Below are 23520 nucleotides of genomic sequence, written 5' to 3' on the forward strand. Positions count from 1 at the left end.
GGCGACGGAAAACTTAAGTTTAGGAATGATTTGTGGGGGGGGGAGGGAGGAGGGGAGGCAGAATGGTTTTTAGGCAAGTCCCGCGGATCCAACGGTACAAGATACTCTGGGGCTGCAGGTGAATAAAACCGAACCTTCAGACAAGCGTGCAAATCCCGCAGAAGACCCAGAAAAAAAGCAGCGCGCGCGCCGGAGCGAAGAGCGGCCGCAGCATTTGTAAAAAAACAAAACAAAAACCCAGGAGGAGTAACAACCTCCTGAGCAGAAAGCAGCGGGCGAGCGAGCGGGCGGGCGGGACTTGAGGGGAGCGCTGAGCGGCTCCGAAAGGGGGAGGCGAGTGTGATTTGTTTGGTGACCGGAGCCAATAAGAAAGCGTCGACTTCGGCAATATCCCCATGCGGTGACCGAGAGGAGTCAGAGCAGCCCTTTTTCCACACGGCTTCTCCCGCCTTGGCTTGCTGCGAAGCGTGGCACCGCGCTGTCCTCTGGAAAGGGAAAACGCGTCCCGGGAAGCACTGCCCTCGCCCGACTACTCGGGGGTCTCCTTGAGCCGTTCGGGGTTGGAAGGAACCCAGCGAGAAGCTCCCGCGATCCGGAGAGGGGAAAAAAATAATAATAAAAAAAAACCAGGGCCGGCGGCCGCCCGCCCGCCTCGGCAGCTGACAGGTAAAGCCGCGCCGTCCGAAGGGGCTTGGAGGTGGCGGCGGTGCCTTTTTAGGACTTAGAAGAGAGGAAGCGTGGAAGGAAGACGCCGGCGGACGCGAGTCCCTTTTCTTTCTTCGGGGCAGGCAGAAAACGCGCGTGGGTATCGGAATTCCCCACCCCCATAAAAGGAAGGGTCAGAAGTGTGGTTTTTTTCTTTTTCGCCTTTGGGGAAGATTTGACCCACTCTTTTTTTGGGGTGGGTGGGTGGAAGGTAGTATATATTTCATCCCAGTCCGCTCTCTGCTCGTGAGCTGTCCTGCGCCCTTCAGGCTTTTTCGGGTTTCCCAAATCAAAACCACGGCTTCTAGATAATGAACTACCAGGCAGACGTGTAAGCCACATTGTTACATCCTGGTTTGTTTGAAGCAAGGGAGTGGATCGGGCTGTGTTCCGTAGCCGAAGACCATTCTTCTTGTCGCTTGCGCGTGTAAAAATTGAGGGCTAACGCTTTTATAATACTGTATTTCATTTTTATTTTTTCCCGCTCTGTACTTTGGGGTAAACCCGGTTTTAGGATTAAATGATTTTTTTGGGGATAGGCCTGGTTTAGCTTAATGAATCCTAAATCAGGATTAAAAAGAATAACCCGGGAGTAAAAAAAAAAAAAAAGTTCTAAGGACTTACACCAGTTTATCATCATACGCTTTTGAAAAAAAAAACGGAATGTAATTTTAATGATTTGGACCAGGAGTGTTAACAGGGATAGAAATTCATCCTTGCTACGGGAGGAACTTTTCATTTTAAATTGGAAATAAATTTGATAGTTTTTGAATTTGACTCAAAAATTTAGCAAGCTGTCCTAGACAGAAACTTGGAGAATGTTTTAATCTGAGGTGCTGGAGTGTGCAAGTAGTAGTTAGTAGCTTTCTTTTAAGGAAGATTTTAGGAGGATAAAATGAATAGCTTGACTATTTTCAAGAAAGCAATCTTCTTAAAGGAGAAAAGAGGGAGGAGGGGAGGGAAAGAAGGATGGGAATGTGGACAAGCACTCACTTTGAAAGCCTCTTGAATACTGTAAGTTGAACCTGGGTTCCAGCCAGTTCCAATTGCTGTAGTAAATGGTTTTTGATGTAAATCTACAGGAATCCAAACAATGCCTTCTGAATCAAATAGCAACAGGTGCATGGTCCACTCACTGGGCCTTAATTAGCACTTTGCATATCAGACCACAGTGGTGCTGCTGCATGCTAATTCACTATGAAATCTAACATCCGTTCAGGTTCTTGACTTCCCACCAGCACAAATACAATGCAGGCACTGTGTTTCCTTGCAGGGTTTATTTTCTTTTTTTAACATGTTGAATAAGGTAAGGAAACAAATATTGTTGAAATCATTGTTCTGGTATGTTTTGCCCTGGACTGAAACCAAGCAAATGTAATTTTCTTTAACCTCTGTGGGTATATTTTTTCTAGCCTTTCTCCTTTTGTTATCTGTTTATTGTAAACTTGAAAGTAGGGACAAAGAAAGCACTTTTGAATGAAGGCTGATAAGGAAATGGCCAACACAATCCATAGACCTTAAAACTTGTAGGCTGGAAACTGAAATGATTTACACCTGATCCCAAGCATTTTCAGGTGAAATGAAAGATAACTGCAGCTTTGAGCATATATATTTTGCCCCTTTGAGTTTATATTTAGTTTCTGCTAACGAGCTATAAAGCTGGCTCTCTTAGTATGCTTAATTCTTTGACTGTAAGATTTGCTGATTTGTCATATATTTGAATCCTCCAACTCAAGTAGTCAAATGCTATTAGTTTAAAAACAAAGGCATTTAGTAAATAATTCAGAAGGTGAATTGCTTTCAACTCAGTGGGACTGAGTGGAGTACAGATGCAAGATGCAAGTCTTTTGAATACATTGCTTGTTCCCAAAGCTACCAGGGGAACATGGGACACATTTGTTAAAACTACACTTATAGGTGGAAGACATTACTTAAATGATTTCATCTAGCACTGGACTGATAGGATATTTGTAATGTAACTTTTTGGAAGCTGTTGGATATACTTTAGGGGGAAAAAATGTGAGTGTCTTGACTTAAAACTGGAAGTGAGTAATGAACCTATGGCATAACAATTATGTTATATCTTCTCAGGAATTTTTTAAATTAATGTGTCAATGATGTCAGAAACTTGCATTAGCAACAGATTTTTATTTTTAAAACTTTTTTTAACAAAATAGAGAACATAACTTAGAACATTTAGAACAACCAATTTAATAAAACAACAGTAAATAGTTTTGTGATAACATTGAAATTGAATCTGTTTCCTTTGGATGGGAAAGTCCTGCAGAAGACAAGTTTTGTTGAGCAGAGGAAATAATCTGAGAGAAAGATTTCCTTTATAAATATCTCCTTTGTGGTTCTTGTACTTATTTCCTCCACTCAGAATCTGTTCCTTTAGGGATGAAGGATCTTCAAGAGGGGAAAGGAATGGTCCTGACAAGAGAACATAAACTATCCAATGGAGTGTTTTGTATGTGTGTTCCAACAGATCAATTCAGCTATCACTTTAGAAATTGCTAACTCCGCTTTATATAATTGCTGAATTTATTTAGGGAATTATTTAATGAGAAAATATGCAAATCTTGATTGTGTTTCCTTAAGATCCCTTTGATGAAGGAATGGGTTCTCTGATGAAGCGTGCTTCTCGCTTGTCAATTGTATCAGATTTTTTCTGTCTTTTCCCTGGAGAAACCCCTCTTATAATAATCTGGAAGTTTTAGCTGCACATCTGATAAACTGCAGTTAACAGAAAAGTGTGAAGCTCCTTAGTAAGAACAAGCCTCTAGTTTCTTCCTTTTCTGTCTTATACATAGGGGCACACACACATATGAAACAGACAGTAGTAATAAAAATACTTAAATACACCAGGGAGATTTTCAGTGGCTCCTCATTGCTTTAGTTAGCAGATCTGCAGGAAACTCAAGACAAATCCTGTGAATCTGTCTGCCTTGTGGCTTCAATCATTCAGGATGGCTGTCTTTGCTTCAGCAAAGATACACCTCTTGTAGGGAGTCAACAACAATTATATATAAGTAGTTGGTGCCTACCATCTGTGGATCATTTTATTGGATATCACCATATCCTTTAAGCTTATGAATTGGGGAAGCTATTATATGCATGTGTTCAAGTTTAGGTTTTTTATCCCATCTTTTTATTATATAACTCAAGACACTGAACGTACCTAATACTCCTGCCTGTATTTTCCCTGCAATGACAACCCGGTGAGTTGGGCTGAGAGGTTGACTGGCCCAAAGTTATCCAGCAGCTTTCATGCCTAAGAGAAACCTAGAACTCAGTCTCCTGGTTTCTAGACCAGCATCTTAACCATTTTCCAAATTTGCTCTACTAGTTATTATTTTGTAATTCACTGAGTTACCATGAGGTGGAGGTTTGTTATTGCAACAATCTGAGTTTAAGAAAAACTCTGTATCCATATTGTTCCCCTTATGCTTCAATTTAAATATTTTTCTAAATCTGTGTATTCTTATTTTTCTTTGCTGGGAAACCATGATTAACTCTTATTAACTCTTAAACCCTGTACATTTTAGCTTGGTTGTAAGTATGGTGTCTGAAATGGTGTTACAAAAATGCTCTTGATGCCTCTTAAAGTTCAATTCCACACATGCTTTTTCAGTTAAATTCTGTGTAGTCACACAGTCATTGTGCGGTTTTTGGGAAAGAGATGTCAGACCTCTTGAGGCAAATTTATATATTATTTGCAGAGCTTATAGGTCATTTCAATTTGAGCCCAACAAATTGAGTTAATATTTTTTTTAAATCAAAAGTCATGTGGAAATGTTACTTTTCCAGAGTAATCTTATGCATATTTCTGCACAACCAGCATTATCCCGAATATTCAGTATAGATAGGACTGTAGGGAAAGACTCTCAAGAGCTGAAAATTCTTCCTTTTTCTCTTTTGGCCAAACGACAGTAGTAGGTTACTGTAAATAATGACACAATTAAGATGTTAGCCTAAGACAGGGATCCCCAAACTCTTCAGTTCATTGATCTCTTCATGAAGTTTCAGATTGTTCATTGGTATCCAAAATTATATGGTGTGAATATAATTAATAAATATTACTTTAATAGTACTCTAATAATCCTAAAATAGTTAATATTTAAATATTAAAAATATAAGATTTAACATACATTTATCATTAATGGGAATGATGCTTCTGATGAGTGACAACAAGGGCATTGATATTTGGTTGGAGAATGAGTTTTAAATTACAATTTACACAAGAGTGTAAATCATTACACTCTTCCAGGTTCAGTCTATTTATATTCAGTATATTCAGGTTCATTATACTCAGTATATTGAGGTTCAGTCGAGCGTGAATCAACAGCTAGCAGTCTGGGCAGCCAAATAACTACTCTATGTTAACATTGTACACTCCTGACTAATGTAACATTGTAGATGGAGGGGAGGGAGGGAGGGATGGCTAGATAGATAGATAGATAGATAGATAGATAGATAGATAGATAGATAGATAGATAGATAGATAGATAGATAGATAGATAGATAGATAAGATAGAATATTCCTGTTGATCCGCAACCATTTATTGATGCCTTGGGGAATCCTGTTGACCCTTGAGAGTTAATATCACTTCGGAGAACTCTGGCCTAAGATAAATTAATCAAAGATTTGAGGTCATCTAGCGAGGTTATTTTAGGCAATCTAAATCCAACATTTATAAACCAAGTTTGCTTATTTTTTTTATAATAATATGATGTTTGAAGTTTTGAAGTCTTATTGGAAAATGTTATATTATACAAGACAAACTCTGTCCTGGACATAGCCATCATTTCTTTCCAAGTAAAATGTATTATTTCAAGGGAGTTCAGTGGTATGTTTGTTATGAGTTAAAGGAACATTGAAAGTCAAACTAAACTCAAGAGGAAACTGATAAACACACATTGTACTTGTGGGGACATGGCCCAGCAATATTAGGAAGTTTACAGTTCATTTTGTTGGTTGTTCAGGCTTCATCATATGGACATTTATAGCCAGCCCTTTACAGTTGTGCCAGATTTCACAAAGGTTGAAATTTGTAACGTCGTTTTATTGAGTTTTCTGAAATTATCCTGATTTTATTGTTGCTTTCCAAAGACTTTATTTAATTCTTGGAACTAATGACCAGGGTTAATATTTAAGAAGAAAAAGTTATAAACAATCTCAAAAACAAAAATAACTATTGTGTAAGCATAATCATAATCATACTGAGAATGTATGGAGAACCTTATAGTTCAGTGGCAGTTGTAGAACTGGCATCTTGTCTAATTGAAAGAGAATATTCTGAAAACTTGGGTTTATTGCTGATTGCCAAATCATGCAGTGTATCTGTATAAGAGTATTTTTAAAGAACAAAGTTAGAGGTCACATTACTGCTTCTCAGATTTAAAAACATAGCACAGGATGGCACACTATTTATGTGCCAAGATGAATGGGAGTAATTACTTGAGTAATGGAATAAGCAAAGTTCTTTAGCTTAGAACAGCTGATTTAATAAGCTGTGAGGAATATAGTAGAGTAGAGTTATCTTGCAATTTGTTCTGATGGTAGGAAGGCAATATATGTAGTAATAACAGGAAAGAATAATTAATGATATCAAACTATCAAAAGAAACCACTGGTGTTTTAGCAAAGTTTCTGAGTTCGCTTGAGGAATGAAATTGAATATGTAGGAGATGGTATTATGTTGTTTGGATTTGTTCTTATGTAGGGAACATTACTTTTTCTTATGGAAAATTAGATTGCTTTGCTATCAAATAGCAATTGGTGCATTTAGTTCAATGACTGTAGCTTAAAACAATGAAGAGAGCCAACAAAGAAAATTATAAAGTACACAAATTAAGTCCAGTCAGAAACTCTGGATTCTGTATCCCTCCCATTGGCCAAAGTGGAGCTTTTTGAAATATTCAGCAACAACTAGAATAAGATCTTGCACCAGTGACATTTAATCCAATGCAATGAGCTATTCATGGGACTTTCTTTGAAAACCATTAAAACACTACAATTGGTCAAAGAGCATCAGCCTGTTGGGATGTACTGATTATCAGGAGCAGGTAACACCAATGTTGTGAGCTTTGCATTGGCTACCAATGATGTTTGCTGTGCAGTTCAAAGTGCTGATTTTGTCCTATAAAGCCCTAAATAGCCTAGGCACTTTCAGAATTATCTTCAAGGAGAAGCAACCCATCCTATATAACCATTATGGGAAAGGTTCCTGGTTCTTTTGCACATCTGTGATATGCGGAGACTAAGGCTAGGAAGTGTGGAATCTTAATCATGGCTCTATGACATATTTTATGCAATAGCTTATAAATAAGATTGCCAATTTCTCTTAATACCATCCCTGAAGATAATGGACTATTTGATAACTACATTTGCCATCATTTATTTTTTTGCTGTGCTAGTTAATATTTTCTCAGTTAATGTAATTTTTTTTTGTTTCTATTATTTTAATTCGTTTTTGTACTAACAATATTTTCATCATTTACGTTATAACTATTTTAGTTGTCACTTGTAAACCAGAGAGTTTATTACAGAAATACAATACATCAATTTATCATCAGATGTCTGGAAGCTGTATGTTCCATGGACTTTTAGGCTAAGTACACAAATGGTTGTCAATGAAAAAAACATTTTCTTATTGGACCTAGGAAACACTGCTGCGATTCTTGTCTTTGGGAACGATTCTGCCATTGGTGTGGCTCCTACACTTATGTTTTAAGTAAAGTATTGAAGATCTGGTTATTCTCCCTGGATTTAGACAGGCTGATTGATTGTGGACCCTCCTTTTGTCCTTTTGCCTGTTTTGATTTGATTGGACTTGTTTTGAATACTTTGCTCTTCCAGTTTAGTTGTATCTATTGTATTTGCTTTCATATATACATTCTAAGTTGTAAGATGCCCAGAATCATTTTGGAGCCAGGCAGCTGGTTTAGGAGTCAGGAGAGAAAATCTTTTTTTTCTTCTTTGAATTTTTTTTCTTATCCTATTTCATTTCTTCATATTGTATGTTATTTTTGAAAATGAAACAATCTTTCCTTTCCTGCTGACTTTTATAGAGCTGCTTACCCTTGAGTCACATCTTAATACAGCTTCTTAGCTAGCTTTGTGGATGGTAGCACCTGCTGACTTGTTGGATTTAGAAGTTTAGCAGGGTTAGGGCTGATTAATACTTTGACCGAAGACAACTGAGAAATTCTACAACTGTAGACCAGATGGGGAAACAGACAAACCAACAATATCAAAACACCATTCTGGAAGAAAGCAGTGGCAAACCACAGTCAAATTGTTGCCGAGAAGGCGACTTGGTTTTGTTGATGCAGTCGTCAGGATCAAGCCTGATTCCAGAATATCTTTGTATTTAAACACAGCCTCATAACAGGAATTGGGGAAGAGTTGCAGTGACTTTTACTAAGTGATGAAATACTGACCCTGTATTGTTCACCAGGCTGCTCTTATTTGTACTGTTTTAATGCCTTCACGCTGACTCTTGGTGAGATTTCTTGCGTGATTTTCAAAGGTTGCCTTTTTCCTGACCAGAATTTCTATTGCTAGGCAAAGTGGTTGTAAGCGATTCACACCCATCTTTAGGACCTTTTTAAGATGGCTGTTAAGTGAATCACTGGAGTTTTTAAGTGAATCATTGTCAATAAGCAAATCTGGCTTCCCCCTTGCTTGTGAGAAGCTGGCTGTGAAGGTTGAAAATGGTGATCACATGACCCTGGGATTGTGCAAACATGATAAATACATGACAGTTGCCAAGTGCCTAAAATTTGATCAAAGGAATGTGGGGATCCTATGACATTGTAAGTGCAAGGACTGATCATAAGTTGCTTTTTTCAATGCCATTGCAAATTTAAACAGTTGCTAAATAAATGTTTCTGAGTCAAGGATTACCTGTACCCCAAATTGGTACTACATTGTTGTATTTCACTAATTTAAGAATTGGTTGGTACTTGCAAATGAGACCTTCAGGAAATTCTAGGAGCAGAAAATGGGAAAAAAATTCAAAAAAAGAAAACAATGCAGTCATATTAAAGCACATTTTAAAAACAAAATAACAACAATACTGTAATGTACACAGGATCACGGAATGGAACAATTTGAAACAGCCAACTCACTGTGGCCAACTCGCCATAGGACAATTCACTGCAGGACAATTTAACAATTCAATTTAATTATTTAAAATATTTTTAAAAATATTTGATTTTTTCTCATTCACATGTCATTTTGCCCTTCCTTTTGCATCCTTTCTTTGATGATTCTAGTCCATCATTTTGTTGACATTACTGTAACTCTTGTCCCATGGCGAATTGTCCTGCAGCGAGTTGGTAGATTATCTTAGACCCACAGGGTCATACCTTGCAATGCCTTCCTTTGTATATATGTTGATAATACGATTCTCAGTTGTATCTTGCTACCTTCAAGCTGTGCCAGAAATGCCATCAATTTATTGAACCAATATCTGGAGATTTTTACAGGCTGGATGTGAAACAGGCTGAAATTTAATCAGAGCAAGATAGTCTGTGCACAGAAGTTTGCAATAAGCTCTGACATTGTCATTCATTGGAAAGCAAATCTATAACATGAGAATTGTCATTGATTCATGGCTGCCAGAACTGAAGAAGCCTCTTTGATGAGAAGTGAAATGTCTTCAAGGAAAAATACAGGAAGCCCAGTTGCTCTTGAAAAAGCACCTTTGGGACAACTCTGACCTGGCTCTCCATTTAGTATTGACCCCATTCTCATAAAGTTCAGGAGGCCAAGACTTGCAATTACTTTTTTAAAAAGTCTGTTACAAAACAACTTTCTGTTAGAAATAACATTGTCTCCATAGAGTCCCCCCTCTGAAAACTGGGGGGATTGGAGGGGGGCAGCCTATTGCTCTTGGGATGTTACATGTGACCATTGTATGTGAAGAATATTAAATGAGAAAAGTCTACATTAGGGATGGAAGAAATGAAGAAAAATCAAAAGAAAGATTGTTAGCATCTGGCATTTGAATGTGAAACAGTTGGGGACATACAACTGAGAGCTAACCTTCTTTCCCAACCACCCATAGTCAAATTATGATGCTCAGCTCTTTCCTCACTACCCACTTCTTGATTGCTGCATGTAATATAAAATTCCGGAAAACAGTAGATGTGGCCTTACACTATCTCTTTCCTAAGATCCTAATATATAAAATGTCAGAAATACTTGTGGCGTTTGTAGTGCTATCTGAGTTTGATCATTTGCGTGCAGATGTTTTATTAAACAACTAGATAACATTGGTGGTGTGGTCTTTCCTGAGTGCACTGAAGTTACTGCTGGGTAATGAAACATCTGCAAGCAAACAACCAAGCACCAAAACTTCATAGTTCAACCTTGAGTTATACATATATTCTTCCATTGGAGAAATACCTGTATAAAACCTTTTGACTATATAATTCCCTTCTCACCCTTATGGGGCAGTATGTGTCTTTCTCAGTCTTGGGTCCTTCACCAGAGGCTTAGGAGTTTGAAGGTTCTGCAGAGTATTTTGGAACTGTCCTCTTCTCGACAGATATTTTTCTGAGATCTGTTGGAACCATTTCCCAACTTAGGAGTCACAGCCCTGAATTCTCTTACCACCATTGGGATCCTTTTGGCTTTTATTTTCTACATCTAGTTCTTCTTTAGGCCCTGCTGTTTCTCCATCTTCTCATATTCTTTCTTCCTGATGTTGCTGTCACTTGGCATTGCTAGGTCTATCACCACTGCTGTTTTTCTGGCTCTGGTTGATTGGCCAGTACTTGCCTGTCTTTCTGAATCTGAAAATCTCATAGGATCTTCTCTCTGTTATTTTTCACAAGCTTCTGTGGGATTTCTATTTGGACTTGGGAGGATCTAGCCTATACATTGCACAGATGTACACAAAGCCTGCTATTTGTGCTGTTTATTGTATGCTGTTCCTGCCTGCATCTTACATCCTTCCATTATGTATTGGAGTGTCTCTGAGGTTCCTCTGCATAGTCTGCACCTTGGTCCTGTCTAATGTGATAGATCCCTGCTTCTATAGATCTGCAATTGGGAGAGTGCATCATCGTAATGGTAACTTCCGCAAGCTGTCTTGAGTTGACTTCCAGCATCCTCTGAATACAACAAAATACCTTATGCCACCAGACTTGAAATCCTGGGTTTAGAAAATTTAGAACTCCGATGCCTTCAACAGGACCTGTATTTGACTCACAGAATCATCTATTGCAATGTTCTTCCTGTTGAAAATTTCTTCAGCTTCAATCACAACAATACAAGAGCAAATAATAGATTTAAACTTAATGTTAACCGCTTCGATCTTGATTGCAGAAAATATGACTTCTGTAACAGAGTTATTAATGCTTGGAAACATTACCTGACTCTGTGGTCTCTTCTCAAAATCCCAAAATCTTTAACCAAAAACTCTCTACTATTGACCTCACCCCGTTCCTAAGAGGTCTATAAGGGGCATGCATAAGAGCACAAACGTGCCTACCATTCCCTGTCCTATTGTTCCTCTTCATTATATCCAGTTAATATAGTTATTACATACTTATGCTCATATATATGCTTATATATTATATAGTTATTTCATGTTAATGCTTATATATACTGTTATGACAAAATAAATAAATAAAATAAATAAACTGTTTTTGAGGAAGGCTGTCGTTTTCTGTTGACTTTGTATAATGCAAGGCATTTGGAGATCCATGTGTTTGGTATACAGTGGTCAACTACATGTCCATGAAAAGCCCACAAGCATGATGTGAATTCCTGAGAACTTCAGGGCCAAGAAAATCATATTAGAAACTCACCTTCTGTGATACCAGATCTCCTCTTAATATGACATGTTATATTCTTCTTCCAACATGTTAAAAACAAGAAAAAACTCAAGGAAACAATTGGTCCATTGCTGGGAGAAAGTGGCAAGAAGGTGACAAGCGACAGGGAGAAAGCAGAACCACTTAACTCTTTTTTTGCATCTGTCTTTACACAAGGAGAAAAAACAGTCCAACCTACCAAAAACAGCACCACAAAAAGCAGATTAGGAACACAAGTTAAAATAGGGAAGAAAATGGTAACTAAACATCTGTCTACCTTAGACGAGTTCAAATCACCAGGACCTGATGGATTACATCCCAGAGTTCTGAAGTAACTGGCAGATGAGATCTCAGAACTATATATATACTGAACTATATCTTTCAAAGATCCTGGAGCACTGGGGAACTGCCAGAGGACTGGACAAGAGCTCCCATCTTCAAAAAATGGAAGAAAAATAGATCCAGGAAACTACAGACCTAGCAGTGTGACCTCAATACCAGGGAAGATTCTGGAAAAGCTAATCAAGCAACAAATCAGCGAAAACCTAGAAGCAAACAAACTAATAACCAAAAGCCAACATGGGTTTGTCATAAACAGATCATGCCAGACTAATCTTATTGCCTTCTTTGACAAAGTGACAAAATTAGTGGACCAGGGGAATACTTTTGATATAATATACTTGGACTTCAGTAAAGCATTTGACAAAGTAGACCATAACCTACTACTAGATAAAGTAGAAAAATGTGGCTTAGACAGCATCACCACCAGATTGATTACTAACTAGCTGACCAACCACACTCAACATATAGTCCTCAATGGAACTGCATGTACATGGAGGCAAGTATGCAGTTGAGAACCCCAAGGCTCTGTTTTAGACCCAGTATTCTTTAACATCTTCCTCAATGACTTGGACAAGGGGATAGATGGGGAACTCATCAAATTTGCAGATGACACCAAACTGGCAGGAATAGCCAACGCTTCAGAAGATAGGCTCAAGATACAGAAGGATCTTGACAGACTTGAACATTGGGCACTATCTAACAAAATGAAATTCAGTGGTGAAAAAAGTAAGGTTGTACATTTAGGCAAGAAAAACAAAATGCACAGATACAGTATTTGTGGTACCTTGCTCAATAGTAGTAACTGTGAGAGGGATCTTGGGGTCCTCCTAGTGAATAACCATTTAAATATGCGCTAGCAGTGTGCAACAGCTTGCCAGAAAAAGCCAAGGCTGTATAAACAGAGGGAGAGAATCAAGATCACATGAAGTGTTAATACCACTTTATAATGCCTTGGTAAGGCCACACTTGGAATACTGCATTCAGTTTTGGTTGCCACAATGTAAAAAAGATGTTGAGATTCTAGAAAGAATGCAGAGAAGAGCAACAAAGATTATTTGGGGACTGGAGGCTAAAACATATGAAGAACGGTTGCAGGAACTGGGTATGTCTAATGAAAAGAAAGACTAGGGGAGACATGATAGCAGTGTTCCAGTATCTTGGGGGCGGCCACAAAGAAGAGGGAGTCAAGCTATTCTCCAAAGCACCTGAGGGTAGAACAAGAAGCAAGGGTGGAAACTAATCAAGGAGAGACGCAACTTAGAATTAAAGAGAAATTTCCTGACAGTTAGAATAATTAATCAGTGGAACAACTTGCCTTGAGAAATTGTGAATGCTCCAACACTGGAAATTTTAAGAAAATGTTGGGTAACCACTTGTGGTGTAGGGTTTCCTGCCTAAGCAGGGGGTTGGACTAGAAGACCTCCAAGGTCCCTTCCAACCCTGTTATTCTATTACATGACATCTTTCAGTGTTTATCATTGTGTAATGAAACATCTGCAAGTAAACAACCAAGTTCAGAGAGCACCAAAAACTCTATAGTTCATCCCGTGCTACATACACAGTGCACTTCTATTGGAGAAATACTTGTTTCATATTTCTTAAATGTATGTATGTATGTATGTATGTATGTATGTCTTGGCATATTCGGGTCTTTTCCCGTGTAAGGTTGAGAGTATCTTGGCGACATTTCGATGAGGTCTCACTCATCATCTTCAGGTTGCTGTTTTCGGCTTCGTGCTTGTGCAAGCGAAGCGTGGTCGGAGCTGCTGTCTCTATAAATACTGGTGGGGAGGTGGGGAGAGTTACTGTGAGCGGGTTGGTTGGGTGTGTGGTTGCATCTTGATTGGTAGATGGAGTGGGTGTTTGCAGATTGGTCGGCTGTTTTGTAGCATCCTATGTGGGTGTGTTCCTAGTCTCTTGTCTTGTTATGACCTTGTTAATGGGCTGTGTGGAAACATCCTGAGTTCTGGGAATGTGATCTCCTGTAGTGGTAATGGGCTTCCTGGAAATTTCCTGAGTTTTGGGAATGTGACCTCCTGTAGAGATAATGGGCTTCCTGGAAATGTGCTGAGTTGTGTGTGTGTGTATGTTTGAATTTTACAAAATCAAATAATGTATAATTTTGTTCCCCCTTTTACTGTATTATTATTTCCAATGAGAAGTGGTAATTTTTATAAGGAGCAGAAAAAAATGGTTCCTCCTTGTCTCAAATATGCACCAAACAAGCTTTATTCATTTTCATCTGCTGTTAGGCACAAGGAACCAGCACAACACCATGAGCTGATCCGCGAAGTTTCTTTTTTGTTGCTGGCTTGTTACAAGAATCTCATCAGACTAGCTACGCTCTCTTGAGAACAAGGCTCCAAGGATTTTAGGGTAGGGGTGAAGGAGTCAGGTTTCAGTCGCTTCCTCCCCTGCAGGGATTCCAAGCTAGCCAGTTTCTTAACCCCACCTCCTACTCTAACTGCAGATTCTGTCATACCGCAAAGCAGTGCTAAAATCCAATTTTTTTTTTTACTACCGGTTCTGTGGTATGGCTTGGTGGGCATGGCAGGGGAAGGATACTGAAAATCTCCATTCCCATCCCACTCCAGGAGAAGGTTACTGCAAAATCCTCATTCCCTCCTCACTCCTGGGAGAAGGATATTGCAAAATCCCCATACCCACCCCACTCTGGGACCAGCCAGAAGTGGTATTTGCCGGTTCTCTGAACTACTCAAAATTTTTGCTGCTGGTTCTCCGAACTGCTCAAAATTTCCACTACCGGTTCTCCAGAACCTGTCAGAACCTGTTGGATTCCACCCTTGCCACAAAGGAATTATTTGTGAGATGTCATATTAAGAGGGGATCTGATATTGAAGAGGATGAGTTTCGAAGTATGACTTTCTTGGCCCTCAAGTTCTCTTGAGTTCACATTATACTTATCGGCTTTTCACTGAAATGTAGTTGACCACCATAGAAAAACAGTCTCTTTGGCCTTATGACTTTAATCTGTTTGGCTCTTCTGCTTGATTAATCTGATATGAAGTTTGTGAGAGAACATTCCAAAAAAACTAATTATAATGCAAAAAATACACATTTCTGCAAAAATTCTATTTATATATTCCAAGACAATTTCTATCATAACATTGTATTCACAGTATTTGCAAAGGTGTCTGCGAGAATCCCTGTAATGGAAACACTATTAAAGGGATTCATTTTTTATTCTGAATCAGGGACAGGAGTGTAGTAGGGGCTTTATTTGGTTAGTGAGCAATGAATCTTGGTGACATGCTTCTTATGTCCTCTGCAGGAAGGTGAATTGGAAAAACTGTAGAGATAGTTGCATGGCTTGTTTGGTTTAAGCTGTAGCATAGGCAGAAGTGAAATTTTTCTCACATTGTTATAAAAGCTGCTAAAAATAACTTTTATTTATTTGTTTACTTGTTTGTCTGTCCCACCTTTATTATTTTTACAAATAACTCAAGGCAGCTAACATATCCAACACATCTTCCTCCTCTTTCCCCGCCCCCACATCAACAACCCTATAAAATGGGTTGGGCTGAGAGAGTGATTGGCCCGAAGTCACCCAGCCTGACTTTCATAATTAATGTGGGACTTGAACCCATGGCCTCCAGCTTTCTAGTCTGGTGTCTTAACCACTAGAGAAAACTAGTTCTCAATAACAACAACTGTTCCTCCCAAATATGACATTATGTGAAAAAAGACTTAACATATTTTGATAGAAAAATGTGAAAAGTAATTGAAGATTTATAGTATAATCTTACACATGCCAAATCAGAACTAAGTCATTTCATCTCAGTGTTTAATGGAATTTACCCCAATTAAATAATATAAACTGAGAAATAAAAGAATTCAGAGTTTGGCTAGGAGTGAAAGTAATTTTTCCCTAAATTATTAGGTATTCCAGCCTTAACAGAAACTAATAGCAAATAATTCTAGTAATAATCACCCAGGCCCTCCTTTTCAGTAGAGGTCACCTTTTCCTATCAACCCATCTGACTGACTTTAAAATGTGTCTGTAAACTGAAGCCAGAGTTCACATATATTTACCCAAATCTTTTTCACATATATTTACAAAACCTCCTTACAGAGATAACTTAATCAAGAAAATATCAGTGTTTTAATAAGGCACATATAAGACATTCCTTCTGGATTCCTTTAGGCTTATTCTCTTAAGAGCAAACATACCCAGTACCCAAGCAAGACACATTTTCAGCTATCTGTTGGGAATGGGCGGAATACTGGACACAGCCTAGAGCGAAATGAACCCTGTTTGAACTGTTCACAATCTCAACACAAACTGTACATAATTTAGGGGTTCTTTTAATTTTCTCTTATCTCTGGACTCTCACTACTGTCTAGGTAGGAGTGTGTTTTGACTACAATGGCTACTCACAAGTATAAAGAAAGCTATCCAAGATGCTTTCCAGCAGCTATCCATTCTATTTTGGCTGCATTCTTTTTCTTCTCTTTGAATGCATTTTGTACTTTCCAAACTGATTGATAATTTCATGATTACCAAGGTTTGAAAGAGGAAAAACATGTTTTCAGAGGTTGCCAGACAGATTTGCTTTGTAAAAACAAATTTACAAATGTAATTTTTTTTAATACAGAAGTTATTCAACAGGCCAATGCACCAGAAAACAATCCTTTCCAATGTTTTTTACTCCTGCCTTTATCATTTTGTGAACCTTCACATTCTCGTCTGTTCTCCTGCTCATTTATTTGAAGCAAGTGCTAATTTTGCTATAAATCCGGGAAGGAAATGAAGTTATTTCCCATTTTAAGAACTGTCAAGGGGAAGGAATTTGTGTTCCATCCAGGATCCATAATACTCAAATGCATTTTTTTTAATGCTAGTCTGTAGGCCTTCTAGAACTAGAGCTACAAAAGCACTGTGGATGGTCACTCTGCCTTTTTTTGTAAGAAAACAGGATCATTGCCAAGGGACTGTGAATTTGACACATTCTGCAATGTAAAGCAGAATGTACTTAATTCATTTGTGGAGAAGGGGATTAATTATTTTATATCAACCCTGCAGAATACTCCAGCATTTATTATTCCATCTTCTGTTGTGCAGGTTTTTTAAAAAAACAGAATGAAGTAGATCCTGAAATTGATTGGAGGAGTGATTAATTTATTACAGGGTATAGGGGTTCTGGAGTATTGATGTTACATTAAGTAAAGTTACAAGTTTCATTTTTTGGGTGGATCCTCTTCTTTACTTTTGGAGAGCAGGCCTTGGTGAGGCAATCTGTCATATGCCCAGATTTTAGAGTTTTCTTATGTGTCATTTTAAAAAGCCTCTTACTCTGAGAATACCCAAAAGAGCTGCAGAATTCTTTGAAGAGGTGCTTTGCTCTGATGAAGATTCAAATGAAGCACCCACTCAAAAGTCAGTCTGAGATGCAATGGCGCCCCATGGCTTCTAAGAACAAAGTGAAGCAGCCATGTGGCTCTGCTTGTCCGTGCTTCACAGCCCCTCCAATATCTGCTGGCACTTGCTAAAGCTGGAGGAGGCTGTTCTACAGGCACAGCCCCTACTCAAAAAACTCCTTCAGCTCAGTTGTGTGTGTAGCTTGACTGGTTGATTAGGATTCACCTCTCTGCTTCCTGAAATGAAAGCCACAGGCACATATTGGTGGAGATAGCTGCAAGAAGACTCTTCACAGACTTTTGGCTATGTCAAGCCTGATACTGGTAGAAGGTTTGTGAAGAGAGGGCTTGCAATGTTCCCAGTAGTGTGGAAGCTTGAAAGATTGAGTGCTTTGTTGAGGTAAATGCATTGCCTTTTTGCTTTGATGAAGAGGTTTATATCATTTCAATGGCACAATACTCTTCATCAAAGTGACTCTAACTCACCGTATACAGGTAGTCCTTGTTTAGTGACTGCCTTGTACAGTGACTCTCCACCATTATATTGGTGATGAAAAAGCAACTGTGGGACCAATCCTTGTAATTTATAATCTTCACAGGTCTGTAAAGCGAAGAAAATTTGAAGTGAGATCATAAGCATAGTCACTGCTTCACTTTACTTAATGTCTAGTCTGATGTTTGGTTGCTAACTGAGGACTACCTGTGTATTATCCACACTTTTTTATGGTGTATAGAGAGCAAAATCTTGGGTTGGGCTGTCAGCAAGCTCAAGTGTCTGGATCATCAGTGTAGATTCCTTTGAAGTTAAATCTTTCATTTGTAATTAGATTCTAACAAAAATTAAGGACATATTACAACCTTCTGCAAGCATCAGAAGTTTCCTTTCCTTATTCATGCAGAGCCTTTCCAAGCCCTGTCAAAGTGGTGGCAGAATGGAATGGATGGAAGAACTTTCTAGAGAAGATAGATCACTCTTTTTCTGTCAGCACAATTGATCTCACTTGTTCTCTTCTGGAGTGGTTTATATTCTGGCAAGCTTCTGAATCCCAAGACCTCTGTTGGAGAAGTCAGTGAGCAAAATGAGGCCTTTCTTTTTCTATCTTGACTCTGTGTTAAGGTGCTTGTCTTGATGAATCTTTGAAGTATCTCCTTTACGTAACTCATGAGGCTCTGTCATATCCAACTGACAAAATTGCTAAATAAGAAAATTCCTGCCTGGATGCTTAGTCTAGGCCTAGTCCAGGCTTAGTCAACAGGCTTCACTGAGGAAGAGCACCCAGCCTCTAAGGCAGGGGTGTCCAAACTGCGGCCCACGGGCCAACTGCGGCCCGTGGGTCAGTTTTTATTGGCCCGCAGCAAATTCTCGGTGGACAGTGGGGTGTGGCCCCCGTCCTGGCCCCCAAGGAAGCCCCAAGGAAGCCGCCGCTCGCCCGGTTGCAGATGCGGAGTGGCTCCGCTGACGCCCATGGCTCCAGCCCGGCCCACCAGACAGAGGAAGAGGCGGGCGGTGACGCCATCGCCCCAGGGGCTGCAGCCCCGAAGCCAGGCGGGCGAGGCGCCTGCTTCCCAGCCCCGCGATCCTCTCCGGCGCGGCGCCTGCACGCACTCAGGGGCGCTTACTTGTCGCGATGATGGTCTGCAGCTCCCGGATCTGGTCGTTCATGGGCAGGAGTTTGAGCTGGGCCGCCGCCGCCGCCGCCGCCGCCGCCGCCGCCGCCGCCGCCGACGTGGCCGTGGCCTCCTCGGCGCCTGCCGCCCGCACAGCAGCCGTTCCGCCAGCGCAGCAGCATCGCTGCCGCCGCGCTGCTGCTGCTGCTGTCCGGCTCAGGCTGTCACCGCTGCCCGGCCGGGTCGGCGGCGCAGCTGCCGAGGCCCGCCGCCGCCGCCGCATCCCGCCTCTGCCCCGCCGGGCCCACCACGCCCGGTCGCGGCAAGGCATCGCCCATGCGCCGCCGCCGCCGCCGCCGCGCGCCCGCCACACGCCCGCTTACCTCAGCCGGGCCCGTGTGCCGGCCCGTGACGCGCCGAGCTCGCCCGCCCCATTGGCCGCCGCCGCCGCCGCCGCCGCCGCCACTCGGCGCTCAGAGGAGGGGCTGGTGCCCGCCCACTCGCCCCTAGTTAGCCCGTCCCTTTCTGGCCTGGGTGGAGCCGCGTGGCACACCTGAGTGGCTGCGAGGAAGCGGTGCGGGCCTCGCCTGGGCCTCCCGGAGTCCCTCCATTGGCTGCTGTGTCTCCTCAGTGGGAAGAGAGTTCATGACGGACGGCGGAAAATCCCCAGTAAATACATGCTGGTTGCCAAAAGCTTGACTTTTGATGTAACTGGGGATGCTGCGAAGGTCATAAATGCAAAGACTGGTGGTAAGTCACTTTTTTCAGTGCTGTTGTATTGGTTGCTAAATGAGTGATTGCAAGCCGAGGATTACTGGTAGCCGCTGTCAGTATTTAGGTCTCTATGTATTTAGGTTTCTATGTCCATAGCCACATCCACTCAGTCACATGAGGAGTTAGCCACGCCCACCAGTCACATGACCACCAAGCCACACCCCAAAATAAGCCACGCCCACAGAACTGGTACAAAATTTTTTACACCCCCCCCCCCGTGGCCCGGGCCTTTGCTTATTTTTCTGTATTTGGCCCTCACTCAAAAAACTTTGGACACCCCTGCTCTAAGGTATAATGTACCCTGTTGAGCCAGATCCCTACAAATCGACATATCACCACTCTTTATTATACATAATATGTGGAGCACACTAAAATTCTATTGAATCAAAATCTTTTCAAATATTGATTTACTATTTTCTGAATTCTGTTCAGATTTCCTTAATATTTTTTGTTAATTTTTGTATTTTATTTGATGACCATAACCCCCAAGATGCTGCTGCTGACAATAATAATAATAATTTTCTGAATGGTGTATAGGCCAACAAATTGGCATAATATAGGTAAAAAAAAGAGAGAAATTTCTACAAATTGACTTCCCTTCACCATTCATAGTATACTGTTACATGATGATGCTGAATCACTGCTCTACCCATGGGATCCTTACTTAACCTAAATGTATTGCTTAATTAACTTTATTTTATTAATGAAATGTCTTTGGTAAGCCCATCTCACCAAAAGTGACCCTGGGCAACAATTGTAATTGTACTATTTGAATGCTACCTTCAGCACATATATAGTGGGGGGGGGAAGTGTGGCCCCCACCTGTTGAGTGGTTTTTGTCTCTAATGTAACTGGGGGGGAAAACCAACAAAAGTTGAATGACAATAGGCATAAGTGAATCAAAATTCAGAAAGGATAGACACATAGATGATAGCTAGCTAGCTAATTATAGCTAATTATAGATGTTTCAATTAGTTATAAGCTGATTAGAAAGGAAAAAGGGAATAGTGTAATGTAGTTTTAAGGAGGTGGGAGGGATAATAAGTTTGTAACAGTGAAGAAGATCAGAAGTCATTTTTTATATAACTTTTTCTTTTTCTATTAATTTTTCTTTATTTTCATGTTTATCTTTACCTATGTTAAAATCAGTAAAAATTGTCTGACTATGGTTGCTGATTTGAAACCCAGGAGAAACTGTTTTTAAAAGTAGTTTTTTTTCTTCTGAACTTTAATAATATTGTTTTATTTATTATTTTTTTAAGCTTCATTCAGGCTATAGCAATTTTTTTTCAGTTGCCTGAGAGACCCAGAAGGGTTATCCAGGGGTGAAATCCAGCAGGTTCTGACAGGTTCTGGAGAACCGGTAGCAGAAATTTTGAGTAGTTTGGAGAATCAGCAAATACCACCTCTGACTGGCCCCAGAGTGGGGTGGGAATGGAGATTTTGCAATATCCTTCCCCTGGAGTGGGTGGGAATGGAGATTTTGCAATATCCTTCCCCTGGAGTGGGTGGGAATGGAGATTTTGCAGTTTCCTTCCCCTGCCACGCCCACCAAGCCACGCCACCAAGCTACTCCATGCCGAACAAGCCATGCCCACAGAACCGGTAGTAAAAAAAATTGGATTTCACCACTGGTTTTATCTTAAGCTTCCAAATAGTCCAGAGATTCCTTCCTCTTTGAAATAGTCAATGAATTGCTATTTCAAGAAAGTAATATGCTGTAGCCTAATTATATAGGAATACGTGAGGTTACAACAATAAAGATGTGTTCAGAAGAACAAAGTGTGCCATGGTACTGCTTTGAAGATACCCTTCAGAAATTATCTGAAGCCCTTAATGTAAGGCAAATTCTTAAATTCTTGTGATATATCCTGGAATACTTCAGCAGGGATATGTGCACTGTTAGGTGTTGTTAGGGAAGTAAATAACAGAAATCAAAATACAGTCTTATAGAAAATTTCCGGAGTTATATGAAGGTGCACTATGCACCTATGATAATTCTCATTAGTAAGCTCCCATTGTCCTTCCAGATTAAATAAAAAGAGAAATCAAATAGTTTTACTTATTTTTTTATTTGATTTTTAGTGCACTCTTGAACTGTTCACAAAAATCAGTCCCTTTGTTATACTTTTGACTCACACACTCTTTCATTTTAACCAAGATCTAATAATAGATCTATAGCTCATAATAGATTAGCCGTAATTACTGCCCAATGGTACCATTACTAAATTCTTCATTTGTACAGGGGGTTGCATTGCACCAAGGAAGATTAGGGTCAGCTCTGCATTGCTTCAACAATTTGCCTGGTACGGCATTTGCTAAGATGAATGGGGAAAAAAAATAAAACAAAAACTTGCAGGCATTGCAGTGAAAGAGCAAAGCAGTAATCAATACAAGACTTTTGTTACACGAGATCAGAAGGAAGGGTTTAGCATTCAAGCTAATGTGGTTTTATTAGAGTCTTATTTTGATAAACACCTCTTTTTATGCTTAAACATGGATATTTCCAAAAAAAACCCATGCCTGACTCAAAAGAGGACGTTTGAATGATTCAGTACCCTTTAGCTAACTAGCTATGTTCTCATCCTGTTGTTCTCTCCTCTCTTCTCAGAATATTGTAACATGCCAGGAAATTTTCAATTAAACATTCGCTTGCATCCAAATTAGGAAAATGTGGTTAAGAGTTTCAGAGTGAGATGGGATGTTAAACCATGTTCTGAAATTGGTTTCAGATTTTGTCATTTTTCCAACTATTAGGAAAGTACGGTGAATGGAAAACTTTGAGGTTGTAGTAATTGCAATGCATGGAGTGGGGAAGAGGCCGAATGCCATGATACAAAGTTTGTAGGAGCCCGTTAAGTCAAGGTGCTAATATTTTAATTGATTTTGATTACTATGTTCAGAAATTTAAAAGGGTGCCTTTGTGTGGAATATTAAACATGGTTAATGTTTGAGATTGGATAGAAATACAGTACAATAGACATTTTTCATTTTTAAATGTGCAGTTGGATGATTCATAAAAATATGTTGATACATGAAATAAAGTCTATCCCCCTCACACACTTTCCCAGTTATCACTCAGAATTCTCTGGTGAGGAAATGCTTTCCCTTCCATTCTTAAGTGCTGCAGTTTTTTTAAAACAAAGCAAAACAAAACAAAACCAAAACAGGATAATAAACAAAAGAAAAAATAGGAAAGGGGGAAAAATCCTCTGGGATTTTTTCCCCTTGAGCAGGAACAGTAACTAAAATACTGACCTTAGTTGGCAAGAAGTAAAGACAGTGCGCGAACCATGCATTCATGTTTTACTGTTAAACAGAATACAATCAGAGAATGAAAATAACAAAAACAAATGTACGTGTTGCTTTCCTTCTCTCTAGCACTATAAGTGGTAATTGTTCTTTGTGAAATTATTTAATTTAATGTAAAGGACTGCATTTCTCTGGCAGAAGATAACTAGATCTATAGATAGATCTAAGGTACACGGGAAGTGTAATATCTAATCGTGTTAATGTGAATTTTGTCTCTAGATTGTTGTCATCTAGAAGTTCAGTGTCATAATCTCCATTTTCTTTTCTTTTTTTGTAAACAAGTTTTATTAAAAAATTTTCTTTCATCACACATATTTTATGAACAGAGTGTTGACCAGGTCACATTTTATACATCTTATATATAATAATAATCTTTATAATCTATTCCGATCTTCCCATTTTTTTCATATCCATCACTTTTATATGATTCTTTATCACAAATTAATCATGTTTCACCATGTCTTGTTATTTCAGCTTCTGCCATATTATTCTTTTTTTCCCCAAGTCCATTTTACATGTTTCCAATTTCAGCCATACTATTCTTTTTCCATACTTCTTTATCTTATCT

General features: G+C 39.6%; 1 protein-coding gene across 1 annotated transcript in view; it reads left to right on the forward strand.

The window, feature by feature from the left end:
* Window positions 1–389: 389 nt before the first annotated feature.
* GREM2 (gremlin 2, DAN family BMP antagonist) overlaps window positions 390–23520 on the forward strand; it is a 37751-nt gene continuing 14620 nt past the window's right edge. Inside the window, exon 1 of the mRNA XM_058165765.1 lies at window positions 390–666. The gene's annotated coding sequence lies outside the window, so the exon portion shown is untranslated. The remainder of the gene's footprint in view (window positions 667–23520) is intronic.

Source organism: Ahaetulla prasina, chromosome 1 (genome assembly GCF_028640845.1).
Source record: "Ahaetulla prasina isolate Xishuangbanna chromosome 1, ASM2864084v1, whole genome shotgun sequence".
In the NCBI taxonomy this organism is placed as follows: Eukaryota; Metazoa; Chordata; class Lepidosauria; order Squamata; family Colubridae; genus Ahaetulla; species Ahaetulla prasina.